Below are 20,108 nucleotides of genomic sequence, written 5' to 3' on the forward strand. Positions count from 1 at the left end.
CATCATCAAAAGCAAGATCAGAGTTGTTTGGCTGCAAGAAGGCCATAGTTTGCCAAAAGCGGGTAAGGTGCGAATGTCCGACTAAATATCAACAAAATTTGGGGCGGAGGTCTTTGGATGCAAGTGGGTGTGAATATCCCACCATACAAGTATGGTGGATGGAGAGGAAGCTGTGAATAGCTGACCATAGTTTGGAAAAAGCGGGTAAGAAAAGGTTTGAATGCCCGAACATACACCATCAAAAGAGGGAGCGGAGGTGTTCCGCTGTACGAAGGTGTGAATGTCCAACCATACTTGGTAAAAAGCGGGTAAGAAAAGGTTAATATACCCGACTGTACACAATCAATAGCGGGAGCGGATGTGTTCGGCTACAAGAAGGTGTGACAGTCCGACCATGGTTTGTAAAAAGCCGGTAAGAAAAGGTGCGAATGTCCGACAATGTATGATCAAAAGAGAGAGCGGAGGTTTTCGGATACACGAAAGTTTGAATGTCCTACCATAGTTTGTAAATAGCGGGTAAGAAAAGGTTCAAATGCCCGACTATACACCATAAAAAGCGGGAGCGGAGGTGTTCCGCTGTAAGACGGTGTGAATGTCCGACCATAGTTGGTAAAAAGCGGGTAAGAAAAGGTTAAAATACCCGACTGTACAAAATCAATAGCGAGAGCGGAGTTGTTCGGCTACAAGACGGTGTAAAAGTACGACCATGGTTTGTAAAAAGCAGTTAAGAAAAGGTTCGAATATCCAACCAAACATAATCAAAAGCGGGAGCAGATCTGTTCGACTGCAAGTAGGTTTGAATGTCCAGCCATAATTAATCACAAACGGGGGAAGAAAAGGTAGTATTGCCAGACCATACATGATCAAAACAGGGAGCGGAGGTTCAGCTGCAAGGTGTGAATGTCTGACTATAGTTTGTAAAAAGCGGGTAAGACAAGGTGCGAATGCCCGACAATGTATGATCAAAAGAGAGAGCGGAGGTGTTCGGCTGCAAGGTCTGAATGTCCAACCATAATTTGTAAAAACCGGGTAAGAAAAGGCTCGAAAGCCCGACTATACATCATCAAAAGCGGGAGCGGAGGTGTTCAGCTGCAAGAAGGTGTGAATGTTCGACTAAAGTTTGTAAAAAGCTGGTAAGACAAGGAGCGATGTCCCGACATTGTATGATCAAAAGCGGGAGCGGAGGTGTCCAGCTGTGAGTAGGTGTGAATGTCCGACCATAATTGCTGAAAAATGTGTTAGAAAAGGTAAGAATACTGGACCATATATCATCAAAAGCGGGAGAGGTGGTGTTCGGCTGCAAGAAGGTGTGAAAGTCCAACAATGGTTTGTAAAAAGCGGGTAATAAAAGGTTCGAATGCCCGAATATACATCATCAAAAGCGGAAGCGGAGGTGTTCGGATGCAAGAAGGTGTGAACGTCCGACCAAAGTTTGTAAAAAGCAGTGAAAAGCGAGAAAAAGCTTTTCGTGAGTTTTGCATGATTTGGGATTTTGCTTATAAAATGCATTACTTCACTCAAACTATGTTAAAACTGATTTGTCCTTCATATTTACCATGTCTAGAAAGATTTAAACAAAAAAAAACAACGTTGTACTTTGCAGTAAAAGAAAGAGCAAATCTAAAGTTTCAGGAATCCGAGTATAAGCCTGCTTTCATGAGTTCTGCACGATTTCGGATTTTGCTATAAAATGAATTGCTTTGCTCAAACCAAGTTAAAACTGCTTTGTCCTTCCATATTCATCAATGTCTAGATCGACTTCAACAAAGAAAAACATTGGACTTTGCAGTAGAAGAAGTTGAAATCCATCTACACATTGATAAATACGAAGGACAAAGCAGTTCCCACTTGCCCATAAGAAAATAAGCTTATTCTCGGATTCCTGATCCTTCAGTTTTGCTCTTTCTTCTACTGCAAAATACAATGTTGTTCTTTGTTGAAGTCGATCTAGACATTGATAAATATGAATGAAAAAGCAGTTTTAACTTGGTTTGAGTGAATGAATTCATTTTATACATAAAATCCGAAATCGTGCAGAACTCATGAAAATAAGCTTATTCTCGGATTCCTAAAACTTTTGATTGGCTCTTTCTTTTACTGCAAAGTACAACGTTGTTTTTTTTTTTAAATCTATCGAGACATTGATAAATATGAAGGTAAAAGCCGTTTTAACATAGTTTGAGTGAAGGAATTAATTTTATAGATAAAATCCCAAATCATGCAGAACTCCTCAAAAGGGGCGTATGGCTTAATCACAAGTGTGGCTCTTTCTCATTCAGGGTAGTATGAGGAAGTTTATGCTTGAAATATATGTAGAAATGGGTACATATGAATGACAAAGCAGTGTTAACTTAGTTTGCGTGAAGGAATTCATTTTATACATAAAATCCGAAATCGTGCAGAACTCATGAAAATAAGCTTATTCTCGGATTCCTAAAACTTTTGATTTGCACTTTCTTTTACTGCAAAGTACAACGTTGTTTTTTGTTGAAATCTATCTAGACATTGATAAATACCAGTCGAAACTCTGCTGCCGCTTTTGATAATTTATGGTTGGGCATTCTTACCTTTTCTTACCCGCTTTTTACAAATTATGATCTTACATTCACACCTACTTGCAGTCGAACACCTTCTCATCCACTTATGATCATGTGCGGTTGGGCTTTCGCACCTTTTCTTACCCATTTTTCAGTAATTATGGGTGGACATTCAGACCTTCTTGCAGCCGAAAACCTCCACTCCTCTTTTGATCATACATTGTCGGGAATTCACACCTTGTCTTACCCGCTTTTTACAAACTTTATATGGTCTGGCAATAGTACCCTTTCTTACCCGTTTGTGAGTAATTATGGCTGGACATTCACACCTACTTGCAGCCGAACACAACCTCTCCCGCTTTTGGTGATATATGGTCCGGCATTCTTACCTTTTCTAACACATTTTTCAGCAATTATGGTTGTAGAATCACACCTACTCACAGCTGAACAACTCCGCTCCCACATTTGATAGTGTATAGTCGGGCATTCTCACCCTTTCTCAACAGCTTTTTGCAAATTATGATCTGATATTCACACCTACTTGCAGTCGAACAGCTCTGCTCCCGCTTTTGATTATGTTTGGTTGGATATTCGAACATTTTCTTAACTGCTTTTTACAAACTTTGGTCGGACGTTCACACCGTCTTGCAGCCGAACACCTCCGCTTCCGCTTTTGATGGTATATAGTCGGGCATTCGAGCCTTTTCTTACCCGCCTATTACTTACTATGGTTGGACATTCAAACCTTCTTGTAGCCGAACACATCCGCTCCTGCTTTTGATGATGTATTATTTGGCATTTGCACCTTTTCTTACCTATTTTTCATTAATTTTTGGTCGGATATTCAGACCTTCTTCCACCTGAACACCTCTGCTCCCGCTTTTGATGGTGTATAGTCGGGCTTTCGAGCCTTTTCTTCCCCGATTTTTACAAATTGTGGTTGGACATTCAGACCTTGCAGCCGAAAACCTCCGCTCCCTCTTTTGATCATACATTGTCGGGCATTCGCCCCTTGTCTTACACGGTTTTTACAAACTTTAGTCAGACATTCACACCTTGCAGCTGAACCACCTCCATTCCCTGTTTTGATCATGTGTGGTCTGGAAATACTACCTTTTCTTCCCCCATTTGTGAGTGATTATGGCTGGACATTCACACCTACTTGCAGCCGAAAAACCACCTCTCCCGCTTTTGATGATGTATTGTCCGGCATTCTAGTCTTTTCTATCACATTTTTCAGCAATTATGATCTGACATTCACACCTACTTGCAGTCGAACAGCTCTGCTCCCGCTTTTGATTATGTTCGGTTGGATATTCAAACCTTTTCTTAACTGCTTTTTACAAACTTTGGTCGGACGTTCACACCTTCTTGCAGCCGAACACCTCCGCTTCCGCTTTTGATGGTATATATTCGGGTATTAGAACCTTTTCTTACCCGCTTTTTACAAACCATGGTTGGACTTTCATACCTTCTTGTAGCTGAACAACTCCACTCCTGCTTTTGATGATTTATGGTTGGACATTCGCATCTTTTCCTACCCATTTTTCAGTAATTATGGGTGGATATTCACATCTTCTTGCAGCTGAACACCTCCTCTCCCGCTAATGATCATGTAAGGTTTGATATTCGAAAATTTCCTTTCATGTTTTAAAGCAATTATTAATGGACATTCACACCTACTTACAGCCGAACACAACCTCTCTCGCTTTTGATGATGTATGGACCGGCATTCTTACCTTTTCTAACACATTTTTCAGCAATTATGGTCGGAGATTCACACCTACTCACAGCCGAACAACTCCGCTCCCGCATTTGATGGTGTATAGTCGGGCATTCTCACCCTTTCTCATCAGCTTTTTGCAAATTATGATCTGATATTCACACCTACTTGCAGTCGAACAGCTCTGCTCCCGCTTTTGATTATGTTTGGTTGGATATTCGAACATTTTCTTAACTGCTTTTTACAAACTTTGGTCGGACGTTCACACCGTCTTGCAGCCGAACACCTCCGCTTCCGCTTTTGATGGTATATAGTCGGGCATTCGAGCCTTTTCTTACCCGCCTATTACTTACTATGGTTGGACATTCAAACCTTCTTGTAGCCGAACACATCCGCTCCTGCTTTTGATGATGTATGATTTGGCATTCGCACCTTTTCTTACCCATTTTTCAGTAATTATTGGTTGGACATTCAGACCTGCTTGCACCTGAACACCTCTGCTCCCGCTTTTGAGGGTGTATAGTCGGGCTTTCGAGCCTTTTCTTCCCCGATTTTTACAAATTATGGTTGGACATTCAGACCTTGCAGCCGAAAACCTCCGCTCCCTCTTTTGATCATACATTGTCGGGCATTCGCCCCTTGTCTTACACGGTTTTTACAAACTTTAGTCAGACATTCACACCTTGCAGCTGAACCACCTCCATTCCCTGTTTTGATCATGTGTGGTCTGGAAATACTACCTTTTCTTCCCCCGTTTGTGAGTAATTATGGCTGGACATTCACACCTACTTGCAGCCGAAAAACCACCTCTCCCGCTTTTGATGATGTATTGTCTGGCATTCTAGTCTTTTCTATCACATTTTTCAGCAATTATGATCTGACATTCACACCTACTTGCAGTCGAACAGCTCTGCTCCCGCTTTTGATTATGTTCGGTTGGATATTCAAACCTTTTCTTAACTGCTTTTTACAATATTTGGTCGGACGTTCACACCTTCTTGCAGCCGAACACCCCCACTTCCGCTTTTGATGGTATATATTCGGGTATTCGAACCTTCTCTTACCCGCTTTTTACAAACCATGGTTGGACTTTCATACCTTCTTGTAGCTGAACAACTCCACTCCTGCTTTTGATGATTTATGGTTGGACATTCGCATCTTTTCCTACCCATTTTTCAGTAATTATGGGTGGATATTCACATCTTCTTGCAGCTGAACACCTCCTCTCCCGCTAATGATCATGTAAGGTTTGATATTCGAAAATTTTCTTTCATGTTTTAAAGCAATTATTAATGGACATTCACACCTACTTGCAGCCGAACACCACCTCTCCCGCTTTTGATGATGTATGGACCGGCATTCTTACCTTTTCTAACACATTTTTCAGCAATTATGGTTGGAGAATCACACCTACTCACAGCCGAACAACTCCGCTACCGCATTTGATGGTGTATAGTCGGGATTTCTCACCCTTTCTCATCAGCTTTTTGCAAATTATTCTCTGACATTCACACCTACTTGCAATCGAACAGCTCTGCTCCCGCTTTTGATTATGTTTGGTTAGATATTCGAACCTTTTCTTAACTGCTTTTTTACAAACTTTGGTCGGACGTTCACACCTTCTTGCAGCCGAACACCTCCGCTCCCTCTTTTGTTGGTGTATGTTCGGGCATTCGAACCTTTTCTTACCCGCTTTTTACAAACCAGGGTCGGACTTTCACACCTTTTAGTAGCCGAACAACTCCGCTCCCTCTATTGATTGTGTACAGTCGGGTATTTTAACCTTTTCTTACCCGCTTTTTACCAACTATGGTCGGACATTCACACCTTCGTACAGCGGAACACCTCCGCTCCCTCTTTTGATGGTGTATGTTCGGGTATTCAAACCTTTTCTTACCCGCTTTTTCCAAACTATGGTCGGCTATTCACAGCTTCCTCTCCACCATACTTGTATGGTTGGATATTCACACCCACTTGCATCCGAAGACCTCTGCCCCAAATTTTGTTGATATTTAGTCGGACATTCGCACCTTACCCGCTTTTGGCAAACTATGGCCTTCTTGCAGCCAAACACCTCTGATCTCGCTTTTGATGATGTAAGGTTGGGCATTCAGACCTTGCTTCACCTGCTTTTCACCAAATATAGTCGGATATTCACACCTTCTTGCAGCCGAAAACCTCCACTCCTCTTTTGATCATACATTGTCGGGAATTCACACCTTGTCTTACCCGCTTTTTACAAACTTTATATGGTCTGGCAATAGTACCTTTTCTTACCCGTTTGTGAGTAATTATGGCTGGACATTCACACCTACTTACAGCCGAACACAACCTCTCTCGCTTTTGATGATGTATGGACCGGCATTCTTACCTTTTCTAACACATTTTTCAGCAATTATGGTCGGAGATTCACACCTACTCACAGCCGAACAACTCCGCTCCCGCATTTGATGGTGTATAGTCGGGCATTCTCACCCTTTCTCATCAGCTTTTGCAAATTATGATCTGATATTCACACCTGCTTGCAGTCGAACAGCTCTGCTCCCGCTTTTGATTATGTTTGGTTGGATATTCGAACATTTTCTTAACTGCTTTTTACAAACTTTGGTCGGACGTTCACACCGTCTTGCAGCCGAACACCTCCGCTTCCGCTTTTGATGGTATATAGTCGGGCATTCGAGCCTTTTCTTACCCGCCTATTACTTACTATGGTTGGACATTCAAACCTTCTTGTAGCCGAACACATCCGCTCCTGCTTTTGATGATGTATGATTTGGCATTCGCACCTTTTCTTACCCATTTTTCAGTAATTATTGGTTGGACATTCAGACCTGCTTGCACCTGAACACCTCTGCTCCCGCTTTTGATGGTGTATAGTCGGGCTTTCGAGCCTTTTCTTCCCCGATTTTTACAAATTATGGTTGGACATTCAGACCTTGCAGCCGAAAACCTCCGCTCCCTCTTTTGATCATACATTGTCGGGCATTCGCCCCTTGTCTTACACGGTTTTTACAAACTTTAGTCAGACATTCACACCTTGCAGCTGAACCACCTCCATTCCCTGTTTTGATCATGTGTGGTCTGGAAATACTACCTTTTCTTCCCCCGTTTGTGAGTAATTATGGCTGGACATTCACACCTACTTGCAGCCGAAAAACCACCTCTCCCGCTTTTGATGATGTATTGTCTGGCATTCTAGTCTTTTCTATCACATTTTTCAGCAATTATGATCTGACATTCACACCTACTTGCAGTCGAACAGCTCTGCTCCCGCTTTTGATTATGTTCGGTTGGATATTCAAACCTTTTCTTAACTGCTTTTTACAATATTTGGTCGGACGTTCACACCTTCTTGCAGCCGAACACCCCCACTTCCGCTTTTGATGGTATATATTCGGGTATTCGAACCTTCTCTTACCCGCTTTTTACAAACCATGGTTGGACTTTCATACCTTCTTGTAGCTGAACAACTCCACTCCTGCTTTTGATGATTTATGGTTGGACATTCGCATCTTTTCCTACCCATTTTTCAGTAATTATGGGTGGATATTCACATCTTCTTGCAGCTGAACACCTCCTCTCCCGCTAATGATCATGTAAGGTTTGATATTCGAAAATTTTCTTTCATGTTTTAAAGCAATTATTAATGGACATTCACACCTACTTGCAGCCGAACACCACCTCTCCCGCTTTTGATGATGTATGGACCGGCATTCTTACCTTTTCTAACACATTTTTCAGCAATTATGGTTGGAGAATCACACCTACTCACAGCCGAACAACTCCGCTACCGCATTTGATGGTGTATAGTCGGGATTTCTCACCCTTTCTCATCAGCTTTTTGCAAATTATTCTCTGACATTCACACCTACTTGCAGTCGAACAGCTCTGCTCCCGCTTTTGATTATGTTTGGTTAGATATTCGAACCTTTTCTTAACTGCTTTTTTACAAACTTTGGTCGGACGTTCACACCTTCTTGCAGCCGAACACCTCCGCTCCCTCTTTTGTTGGTGTATGTTCGGGCATTCGAACCTTTTCTTACCCGCTTTTTACAAACCAGGGTCGGACTTTCACACCTTTTAGTAGCCGAACAACTCCGCTCCCTCTATTGATTGTGTACAGTCGGGTATTTTAACCTTTTCTTACCCGCTTTTTACCAACTATGGTCGGACATTCACACCTTCGTACAGCGGAACACCTCCGCTCCCTCTTTTGATGGTGTATGTTCGGGTATTCAAACCTTTTCTTACCCGCTTTTTCCAAACTATGGTCGGCTATTCACAGCTTCCTCTCCACCATACTTGTATGGTTGGATATTCACACCCACTTGCATCCGAAGACCTCTGCCCCAAATTTTGTTGATATTTAGTCGGACATTCGCACCTTACCCGCTTTTGGCAAACTATGGCCTTCTTGCAGCCAAACACCTCTGATCTCGCTTTTGATGATGTAAGGTTGGGCATTCAGACCTTGCTTCACCTGCTTTTCACCAAATATAGTCGGATATTCACACCTTCTTGCAGCCGAACACTTCCGCTCCACCTTTTAGTGTTCTATCACACCTTTTTTTCGCCGCATTTTATACATTATGGTTGGAAATTTTCAACCACTCTCATCCGAAGACCTCTCCTCCCGCTTTCTTTAATATATTTTAACTTTAGTCGGACATTCAAACCTTCTTGCAGCTGAACCACCTCCGCTCCCTGTTTTGAACATATATGGTCTGGCAATACTACCTTTTCTTACCCGTTTGTGAGTAATTATGGCTGGACATTCACACCTACTTGCAGCCGAACACAACCTCTCTCGCTTTTGATGATGCATGGACCGGCATTTTTACCTATTCTAACACATTTTTCAGCAATTATGGTCGGAGATTCACACCTACTCACAGCCGAACAACTCCGCTCCCGCATTTGATGATGTATAGTCGGGCATTCTCACCCTTTCTCATCAGCTTTTTGCAAATTATGATCTGACATTCACACCTACTTCCAGTCGAACAGCTCTGCTCCCGCTTTTGATTATGTTTGGTTAGATATTCGAACCTTTTCTTAACTGCTTTTTACAAACTTTGGTCGGACGTTCACAATATCTTGCAGCCGAACACCTCCGCTTCCGCTTTTGATGGTGTATATTCGGGCATACGAACCTTTTCTTACCCGCTTTTTACAAACCAAGGTCGGACTTTCACACCTTCTCTTAGCTGAACAACTCCGCTCCCTCTTTTGATTGTGTACAGTCGGGTAATTTAACCTTTTCTTACCCGCTTTTTACCATCTATGGTCGGACATTCACACCGTCTTACAGCGGAACACCTCCGCTCCCTCTTTTGATGATGTATGGTTAGGCATTCGCACCTTCTCTCACCCGCCTTTTACTATGGTCGGCCATTCACAGCTTCCTCTCCACCATACTTGTATGGTGGGATATTCACACCCACTTGCATCCGAAGACCTCCGCTTCCGCTTTTGATGGGAACTGACAACATAAGAAGTCCGGACATACTTTGATAGTATATGAATAAGTGGGTAGCTACTGACAAGCATTAAGCATGTCACACAGCCCAAACATATAACATTTCAGGACACACCACACAGTTAACAACCACAGTGAAGCGTGTCAAAGCCCAAACATGTAACATTCAACAGGACACTTACACAACACATTCAAATCAAACAGTCAGACAACATACAAGAACATATACCCCAGCCGGCATTGCTCCCTGCCTATTTTCGTACAGCACACTATGTGTGCGCACACCTTTATTCACAAACTCTTCAACTTATACTCTTTTACCGAAGTTGCTACAGCTCGATTGGCCGAATACCCTTTGATCCTATTTCGGTGAATTTGACATCTGCCTTACATATAACAGATTAGCGGTTTAGCAGTTTTAATTTAGTTTGAGTGAAGGAATTCATTTTATAGCAAAATCCGAAATCGTGAAGAACTCATGAAAGTAAGCTTATTCTTGGATTCCTGAAACTTTAGATTTGCTCTTTCTTTTACTGCAAAGTACAACGTTGTTTTTTTTGTTTAAATCTTTCTAGACATGGTAAATATTAAGGACAAAGCAGTTTTCACATAGTTTGAGTGAAGGAATTCATTTTATAGATAAAATCCTAAGAGTCTGATGGGAAAAGAGAGTGAATGCGAAGTAGACTTTAACACGGCTATGGGAGCGAGCCGAGTGTGGGCTAACCAGGAGAATTGCTTGAAAGAAATGCGACCCCGAATGAGCGGTCAGAACAAAGCCTCAATACGGGATTCTCGTGGTGTTTTTGTTGCTGCCTTGTCTTTTGCACAGAGTAAAAGACAAGGCAGCCATCGAATAGGGCCCGATTGTTCCTACTTGGTCAGCCGAGGAGCAAGGGGGGGGGGGAGCAAGCGTCTCAACCAAGCAAAGCTCACCATGGGGAAGGTGGCTATGCCAACAAGCCTGATGCCCTGCTCCCGCAGTGACGGATAATCGTACTCTGGTTTCTCTTCATAACGTACAAGTCTTTCGCCTTTTATTAAAGATTTCTGTGGAGAGCAGCACTAATGAGTTGTTTCTATTTTTGGCAGGCTTTACCTTTGCGGGTGAAGCCCTTTCTGTCTGTGCAAAAGAAATCTTGTTACTGTGCAGAGTGACTTCTCTGAGTAGAGTCGCCTTACTTGTTGCGACTGTGCCGATGTTCGAAGCTGGAGTGCAAAGTTGTTGCTTGAATGGTGCTTGCTGGAGCGTGCGGGAGTGCAAAGTTATACCATTTAAAAGGGCTGAAGAGTGCTCAGTGCAGCGGGTGGGCGACACTCTGGCCACCTTGAAAACCGAGGTTACATCCACTACCAGGGGCAGCCCAAGTTCTGCCGCAAGTGTGGTGAGCATGGGCACCTGGTTGAGGCTTGTACCAAGGTGTTATGTGGGAAGAGCAGAGAAATTGGGCAAACTTTTGGAGAGTGTCCAAATGGCAGGAAATGTAATCTCTGTGGAGAATTAAATCACCTCTTCAGAGATTGCCCTAAATCTTTTGCCAACAAATTAAAGACGGTAAAGCCACAGTCAAGCCAACAAAGAGAAGGACCAAAGGTGGCAGTTGGTGAACAAAGTGAAGAGGTTGACCCAATAAATTCAAACTTCCCGCCAAAAGCTTGGATTGGAAGTGAGGAGCAAAAAGGGGAGGGGCCTGTAGAGGCCTCACCACTCAGTGTTGAAGTCTGTGAGAATTCACAGGCAGAGGGTGGAGCTACGCTAAATGAGGAGGAAGAGCAGACAGGTGAGTCTAGTGAAGATACTCACCTCCCCGAAGGTCAACAGAAGGTCAATTTGTTGATAGGCATTCATTTATTTCTTCACTTCTGATGAAGTTTCAACAATAAACAACAAACTTTGTATTATTAGAAAGAACCAGAATCATTCTTCAGGAATCCGAAAATAAGCTCTATTTTATGAGTTATGCACGAATTCGGATTCTCCTATAAAACGAATTCATTAACTCAAACCAAGTTAAGACTGCTTTGTCCTTCATATTTATTCATGTCTAATCAAGTTTCAACGATAAACAACGTTGTACTTTGTAGAATGAGAAAGAACTTCTTCAGCAATAAGCATCTCTCGACATATGACGAAGTACAGATTTTGCTATAAAATTAATTCCTTCTATCAGCCTGACTTAAAACTGTTTGTCCTCCTTATTTATCCACTTCAAATCAAGTTTCAACAAATAAAAAAAAGTTGTAGTTTGAGAAAGTACAACTTAATCTTCAGCAATCAGTATAAAAAGAGGTGCAAATGCCAACCATACATACCTACAAGGTGGAGCGGAAGTATTCAGCTGCAAGTAGGTGTGAATGTTCGACTATAATTTGTAAAAAGCGGGTAAGAAAAGGTTCGAATGCCCGACTATATATTAACAAAAGCGGGAGGAGAGGTCTTCGGATGAGAGTGGGTGAGAATTTCCAACCATAATCTATAAAATACGGTGAAAAAAAATATGTGAATGCCTCATAGAATACTAAAAGCGGAAGTGTTCGGCTGCAAGAAGGTGTGAATGTCCGACTATATTTGGTGAAAAGCAGGTGAAGCAAGGTCTGAATGCCCAACCTTATATCATCAAAAGCGAGATCAGAGGTGTTTGGCTGCAAGAAGGCCATAGTTTTCCAAAAGCGGGTAAGGTGCGAATGTCCGACTAAATATCAACAAAATTTGGGGCGGAGGTCTTCGGATGCAAGTGGGTGTGAATATCCCACCATACAAGTATGGTGGAGAGGAAGCTGTAAATAGCCGACCATAGTTTGGAAAAAGCGGGTAAGAAAAGGTTTGAATGCCCGAACATACACCATCAAAAGAGGGAGCGGAGGTGTTCCGCTGTACGAAGGTGTGAATGTCCGACCATACTTGGTAAAAAGCGGGTAAGAAAAGGTTAAAATACCCGACTGTACACAATCAATAGCGGGAGCGGATGTGTTCGGCTACAAGAAGATGTGAAAGTCCGACCATGGTTTGTAAAAAGCGGGTAAGAAAAGGTGCGAATGTCCGACAATGTATGATCAAAAGAGAGAGCGGAGGTTTTCGGATACAAGAAGGTTTGAATGTCCCACCATAGTTTGTAAAAAGCGGGTAAGAAAAGGTTGGAATGCCCGACTATACACCATCAAAAGCGGGAGCAGAGGTGTTCCGCTGTAAGACGGTGTGAATGTCCGACCATAGTTGGTAAAAAGCGGGTAAGAAAAGGTTAAAATACCCGACTGTACACAATCAATAGCGGGAGCGGAGTTGTACGGCTACAAGAAGGTGTGAAAGTCCGACCATGGTTTGTAAAAACCGGGAAGAAAAGGCTCGAAAGCCCGACTATACACCATCAAAAAGAAGGTTTGAATGTCCATCAATAATTGCTTTAAAACAAGAAAGTAAATTTTCGAATATCAAACCGCACATGATCATAAGCAGTAGAGGAGGTGTTCGGCTGCAAGAAGGTGTGAATGTCCACCCATAATTCATGAAAAATGGGTAAAAAAAAAGGTGCGAATGCCTAACAATACATTATCAAAAGCAGGTGTGAATGTCAGATCATAATTTGTAAAAAGCTGATGAGAAAGGGTGAGAATGCCCGACTATACACCATCAAATGCGGGAGCGGAGGTGTTCGGCTCTGAGTAGGTGTGAATGTCCGACCATAATTGCTGAAGAATGTGTTAGAAAAGGTAAGAATGCTGGACCATACATCATCAAAAGCGGGAGAGGTGGTGTTCGGCTGCAAAAAGGTGTGACTGTTCGACTAAAGTTTGTAAAAAGTGGGTAAGACAAGGTGCGAATGCCTGACAATGTATGATCAAAAGCGGGAGCGGAGGTGTTCAGCTGCAAGAAGGTCTACATGTCCATCAATAATTGCTAGAAAACATGAAAGAAACTTTTCGAAAATCAAACCGCACATGATCATAAGTGGGATAGGAGGTGTTCAGCTGCAAGGTGTGAATGTCCACCCATAATTCCTGAAAAATGGGCAAAAAAAAGGTGTGAATGCCCAACCATACATCATCAAAAGCAGGAGTGGAAGTGTTCGGCTACAAGAAGGTGTGAACGTCCAACCAAAATATGTAAAAAGAAGTTAAGAAAAGGTTCGAATATCCAACCAAACATAATCAAAAGCGGGAGCAGAGCTGTTCGACTGCAAGTAGGTGTGAATGTCAGATCATAATTTGCAAAAAGCTGATGAGAAAGGGTGAGAATGCCCGACTATACATCATCAAATGCGGGAGCGGAGTTGTTCGACTGCAAGTAGGTGTGACTGTCCAGCCATAATTACTCACAAACGGGGGAAGAAAAGGTAGTATTGCCAGACCATACATGATCAAAACAGGGAGCGGAGGTTCAGCTGCAAGGTGTGAATGTCTGACTATAGTTTGTAAAAAGCGGGTAAGACAAGGTGCGAATGCCCGACAATGTATGATAAAAAGAGAGAGCGGAGGTGTTCGGCTGCAAGGTCTGAATGTCCAACCATAATTTGTAAAAACCGGGTAAGAAAAGGCTCGAAAGCCCGACTATACATCATCAAAAGCGGGAGCGGAGGTGTTCAGCTGCAAGAAGGTGTGAATGTTCGACTAAAGTTTGTAAAAAGCTGGTAAGACAAGGAGCGATGTCCCGACATTGTATGATCAAAAGCGGGAGCGGAGGTGTCCAGCTGTGAGTAGGTGTGAATGTCCGACCATAATTGCTGAAAAATGTGTTAGAAAAGGTAAGAATACTGGACCATACATCATCAAAAGCGGGAGAGGTGGTGTTCGGCTGCAAGAAGGTGTGAAAGTCCAACAATGGTTTGTAAAAAGCGGGTAAGAAAAGGTTAAAATACCCGACTGTACAAAATCAATAGCGGGAGCGGATGTGTTCGGCTACAAGAAGATGTGAAAGTCCGACCATGGTTTGTAAAAAGCGGGTAAGAAAAGGTGCGAATGTCCGACAATGTATGATCAAATGAGAGAGCGGAGGTTTTCGGATACAAGAAGGTTTGAATGTCCCACCATAGTTTGTAAAAAGCGGGTAAGAAAAGGTTCGAATGCCCGACTATACACCATCAAAAGCGGGAGCAGAGGTGTTCCGCTGTAAGACAGTGTGAATGTCCGACCATAGTTGGTAAAAAGCGGGTAAGAAAAGGTTAAAATACCCGACTGTACACAATCAATAGCGGGAGCGGAGTTGTACGGCTACAAGAAGGTGTGAAAGTCCGACCATGGTTTGTAAAAACCGGGAAGAAAAGGCTCGAAAGCCCAACTATACACCATCAAAAAGAAGGTTTGAATGTCCATCAATAATTGCTTTAAAACAAGAAAGTAAATTTTCGAATATCAAACCGCACATGATCATAAGCGGTAGAGGAGGTGTTCGGCTGCAAGAAGGTGTGAATGTCCACCCATAATTCATGAAAAATGGGTAAAAAAAAAGGTGCGAATGCCTAACAATACGTTATCAAAAGCAGGTGTGAATGTCAGATCATAATTTGTAAAAAGCTGATGAGAAAGGGTGAGAATGCCCGACTATACACCATCAAATGCGGGAGCGGAGGTGTTCGGCTCTGAGTAGGTGTGAATGTCCGACCATAATTGCTGAAGAATGTGTTAGAAAAGGTAAGAATGCTGGACCATACATCATCAAAAGCGGGAGAGGTGGTGTTCGGCTGCAAAAAGGTGTGACTGTTCGACTAAAGTTTGTAAAAAGTGGGTAAGACAAGGTGCGAATGCCTGACAATGTATCATCAAAAGCGGGAGCGGAGGTGTTCAGCTGCAAGAAGGTCTACATGTCCATCAATAATTGCTAGAAAACATGAAAGAAACTTTTCGAAAATCAAACCGCACATGATCATAAGTGGGATAGGAGGTGTTCAGCTGCAAGGTGTGAATATCCACCCATAATTCCTGAAAAATGGGCAAAAAAAAGGTGTGAATGCCCAACCATACATCATCAAAAGCAGGAGTGGAAGTGTTCGGCTACAAGAAGGTGTGAACATCCAACCAAAATATGTAAAAAGAAGTTAAGAAAAGGTTCGAATATCCAACCAAACATAATCAAAAGCGGGAGCAGAGCTGTTCGACTGCAAGTAGGTGTGAATGTCAGATCATAATTTGCAAAAAGCTGATGAGAAAGGGTGAGAATGCCCGACTATACATCATCAAATGCGGGAGCGGAGTTGTTCGGCTGTGAGTAGGTGTGAATCTCCGACCATAATTGCTGAAAAATGTGTTAGAAAAGGTAAAAATGCCGGTCCATACATCATCAAAAGCGAGAGAGGTTGTGTTCGACTGCAAGTAGGTGTGAATGTCCAGCCATAATTACTCACAAACGGGTAAGAAAAGGTAGTAGCCAGACCATATATGATCAAAACAGGGAGCGGAGGTGGTTCAGCTGCAAGAAGGTTTGAATGTCAAACTAAAGTTCAAATATATTAACAAAAGCGGGAGGAGAGGTCTTCGGATGAGAGTGGTTGAAAATTTCCAACCATAATGTATAAAATGCGGTGAAAAAAAAGGTGTGATAGAACACTAAAAGGTGGAGCGGAAGTGTTCGGCTGCAAGAAGGTGTGAATGTCCGACTATATTTGGTGAAAAGCAGGTGAAGCAAGGTCTGAATGCCCAACCTTACATCATCAAAAGCAAGATCAGAGTTGTTTGGCTGCAAGAAGGCCATAGTTTGCCAAAAGCGGGTAAGGTGCGAATGTCCGACTAAATATCAACAAAATTTGGGGCGGAGGTCTTTGGATGCAAGTGGGTGTGAATATCCCACCATACAAGTATGGTGGATGGAGAGGAAGCTGTGAATAGCCGACCATAGTTTGGAAAAAGCGGGTAAGAAAAGGTTTGAATGCCCGAACATACACCATCAAAAGAGGGAGCGGAGGTGTTCCGCTGTACGAAGGTGTGAATGTCCAACCATACTTGGTAAAAAGCGGGTAAGAAAAGGTTAATATACCCGACTGTACACAATCAATAGCGGGAGCGGATGTGTTCGGCTACAAGAAGGTGTGACAGTCCGACCATGGTTTGTAAAAAGCCGGTAAGAAAAGGTGCGAATGTCCGACAATGTATGATCAAAAGAGAGAGCGGAGGTTTTCGGATACACGAAAGTTTGAATGTCCTACCATAGTTTGTAAATAGCGGGTAAGAAAAGGTTCAAATGCCCGACTATACACCATAAAAAGCGGGAGCGGAGGTGTTCCGCTGTAAGACGGTGTGAATGTCCGACCATAGTTGGTAAAAAGCGGGTAAGAAAAGGTTAAAATACCCGACTGTACAAAATCAATAGCGAGAGCGGAGTTGTTCGGCTACAAGACGGTGTAAAAGTACGACCATGGTTTGTAAAAAGCAGTTAAGAAAAGGTTCGAATATCCAACCAAACATAATCAAAAGCGGGAGCAGATCTGTTCGACTGCAAGTAGGTTTGAATGTCCAGCCATAATTAATCACAAACGGGGGAAGAAAAGGTAGTATTGCCAGACCATACATGATCAAAACAGGGAGCGGAGGTTCAGCTGCAAGGTGTGAATGTCTGACTATAGTTTGTAAAAAGCGGGTAAGACAAGGTGCGAATGCCCGACAATGTATGATCAAAAGAGAGAGCGGAGGTGTTCGGCTGCAAGGTCTGAATGTCCAACCATAATTTGTAAAAACCGGGTAAGAAAAGGCTCGAAAGCCCGACTATACATCATCAAAAGCGGGAGCGGAGGTGTTCAGCTGCAAGAAGGTGTGAATGTTCGACTAAAGTTTGTAAAAAGCTGGTAAGACAAGGAGCGATGTCCCGACATTGTATGATCAAAAGCGGGAGCGGAGGTGTCCAGCTGTGAGTAGGTGTGAATGTCCGACCATAATTGCTGAAAAATGTGTTAGAAAAGGTAAGAATACTGGACCATACATCATCAAAAGCGGGAGAGGTGGTGTTCGGCTGCAAGAAGGTGTGAAAGTACAACAATGGTTTGTAAAAAGCGGGTAATAAAAGGTTCGAATGCCCGAATATACATCATCAAAAGCGGAAGCGGAGGTGTTCGGATGCAAGAAGGTGTGAACGTCCGACCAAAGTTTGTAAAAAGCAGTGAAAAGCGAGAAAAAGCTTTTCGTGAGTTTTGCATGATTTGGGATTTTGCTTATAAAATGCATTACTTCACTCAAACTATGTTAAAACTGATTTGTCCTTCATATTTACCATGTCTAGAAAGATTTAAACAAAGAAAAACATTGGACTTTGCAGTAGAAGAAGTTGAAATCCATCTACACATTGATAAATACGAAGGACAAAGCAGTTCCCACTTGCCCATAAGAAAATAAGCTTATTCTCGGATTCCTGATCCTTCAGTTTTGCTCTTTCTTCTACTGCAAAATACAATGTTGTTCTTTGTTGAAGTCGATCTAGACATTGATAAATATGAATGAAAAAGCAGTTTTAACTTGGTTTGAGTGAATGAATTCATTTTATACATAAAATCCGAAATCGTGCAGAACTCATGAAAATAAGCTTATTCTCGGATTTCTAAAACTTTTGATTGGCTCTTTCTTTTACTGCAAAGTACAACGTTGTTTTTTTGTTTAAATCTATCGAGACATTGATAAATATGAAGGTAAAAGCCGTTTTAACATAGTTTGAGTGAAGGAATTGATTTTATAGATAAAATCCCAAATCATGCAGAACTCCTCAAAAGGGGCGTATGGCTTAATCACAAGTGTGGCTCTTTCTCATTCAGGGTAGTATGAGGAAGTTTATGCTTGAAATATATGTAGAAATTGGTACATATGAAGGACAAAGCAGTGTTAACTTAGTTTGAGTGAAGGAATTAATTTTATACATAAAATCCCAAATCATGCAGAACTTATGAAAAGAAGCTTATTCTCGGATTCCTGATCCTTCAGTTTTGCTCTTTCTTCTACTGCAAAATACAATGTTGTTCTTTGTTGAAGTCGATCTAGACATTGATAAATATGAAGGAAAAAGCAGTTTTAACTTGGTTTGAGTGAATGAATTCATTTTATACATAAAATCCGAAATCGTGCAGAACTCATGAAAATAAGCTTATTCTCGGATTCCTAAAACTTTTGATTTGCTCTTTCTTTTATTGCAAAGTACAACGTTGTTTTTTTGTTTAAATCTATCGAGACATTGATAAATATGAAGGTAAAAGCCGTTTTAACATAGTTTGAGTGAAGGAATTAATTTTATAGATAAAATCCCAAACCATGCAGAACTCCTCAAAAGGGGCGTATGGCTTAATCACAAGTGTTGCTCTTTCTCATTCAGGGTAGTATGAGGAAGTTTATGCTTGAAATATATGTAGAAATGGGTACATATGAATGACAAAGCAGTGTTAACTTAGTTTGCGTGAAGGAATTAATTTTATACATAAAATCCGAAATCGTGCAGAACTCATGAAAATAAGCTTATTCTCGGATTCCTAAAACTTTTGATTTGCACTTTCTTTTACTGCAAAGTACAACGTTGTTTTTTGTTGAAATCTATCTAGACATTGATAAATACCAGTCGAAACTCTGCTGCCGCTTTTGATAATTTATGGTTGGGCATTCTTACCTTTTCTTACCCGCTTTTTACAAATTATGATCTTACATTCACACCTACTTGCAGTCGAACACCTTCTCATCCACTTATGATCATGTGCGGTTGGGCTTTCGCACCTTTTCTTACCCATTTTTCAGTAATTATGGGTGGACATTCAGACCTTCTTGCAGCCGAAAACCTCCACTCCTCTTTTGATCATACATTGTCGGGAATTCACACCTTGTCTTACCCGCTTTTTACAAACTTTAGTCGGACATTCAAACCTTCTTGCAGCTGAACCACCTCCGCTCCCTGTTTTGATCATATATGGTCTGGCATTAGTACCCTTTCTTACCCGTTTGTGAGTAATTATGGCTGGACATTCACACCTACTTGCAGCCGAACACAACCTCTCCCGCTTTTGGTGATATATGGTCCGGCATTCTTACCTTTTCTAACACATTTTTCAGCAATTATGGTTGTAGAATCACACCTACTCACAGCCGAACAACTCCGCTCCCACATTTGATAGTGTATAGTCGGGCATTCTCACCCTTTCTCAACAGCTTTTTGCAAATTATGATCTGATATTCACACCTACTTGCAGTCGAACAGCTCTGCTCCCGCTTTTGATTATGTTTGGTTGGATATTCGAACATTTTCTTAACTGCTTTTTACAAACTTTGGTCGGACGTTCACACCGTCTTGCAGCCGAACACCTCCGCTTCCGCTTTTGATGGTATATAGTGTGGCATTCGAGCCTTTTCTTACCCGCCTATTACTTACTATGGTTGGACATTCAAACCTTCTTGTAGCCGAACACATCCGCTCCTGCTT

General features: G+C 42.1%; 1 non-coding gene across 1 annotated transcript; it reads left to right on the forward strand.

The window, feature by feature from the left end:
• The first annotated feature begins 10,735 nt into the window (after positions 1-10,735).
• On the forward strand, positions 10,736-10,849 carry LOC140274343 (U5 spliceosomal RNA). The gene has a single exon (XR_011908306.1). It is a non-coding gene; the product is annotated as a U5 spliceosomal RNA (small nuclear RNA).
• The last annotated feature ends 9,259 nt before the right edge of the window (positions 10,850-20,108 follow it).

Source organism: Leuresthes tenuis, unplaced genomic scaffold, assembly GCF_036924035.1.
Source record: "Leuresthes tenuis unplaced genomic scaffold, fLeuTen1.0.hap1 SCAF_17, whole genome shotgun sequence".
Taxonomy (NCBI): Eukaryota; Metazoa; Chordata; class Actinopteri; order Atheriniformes; family Atherinopsidae; genus Leuresthes; species Leuresthes tenuis.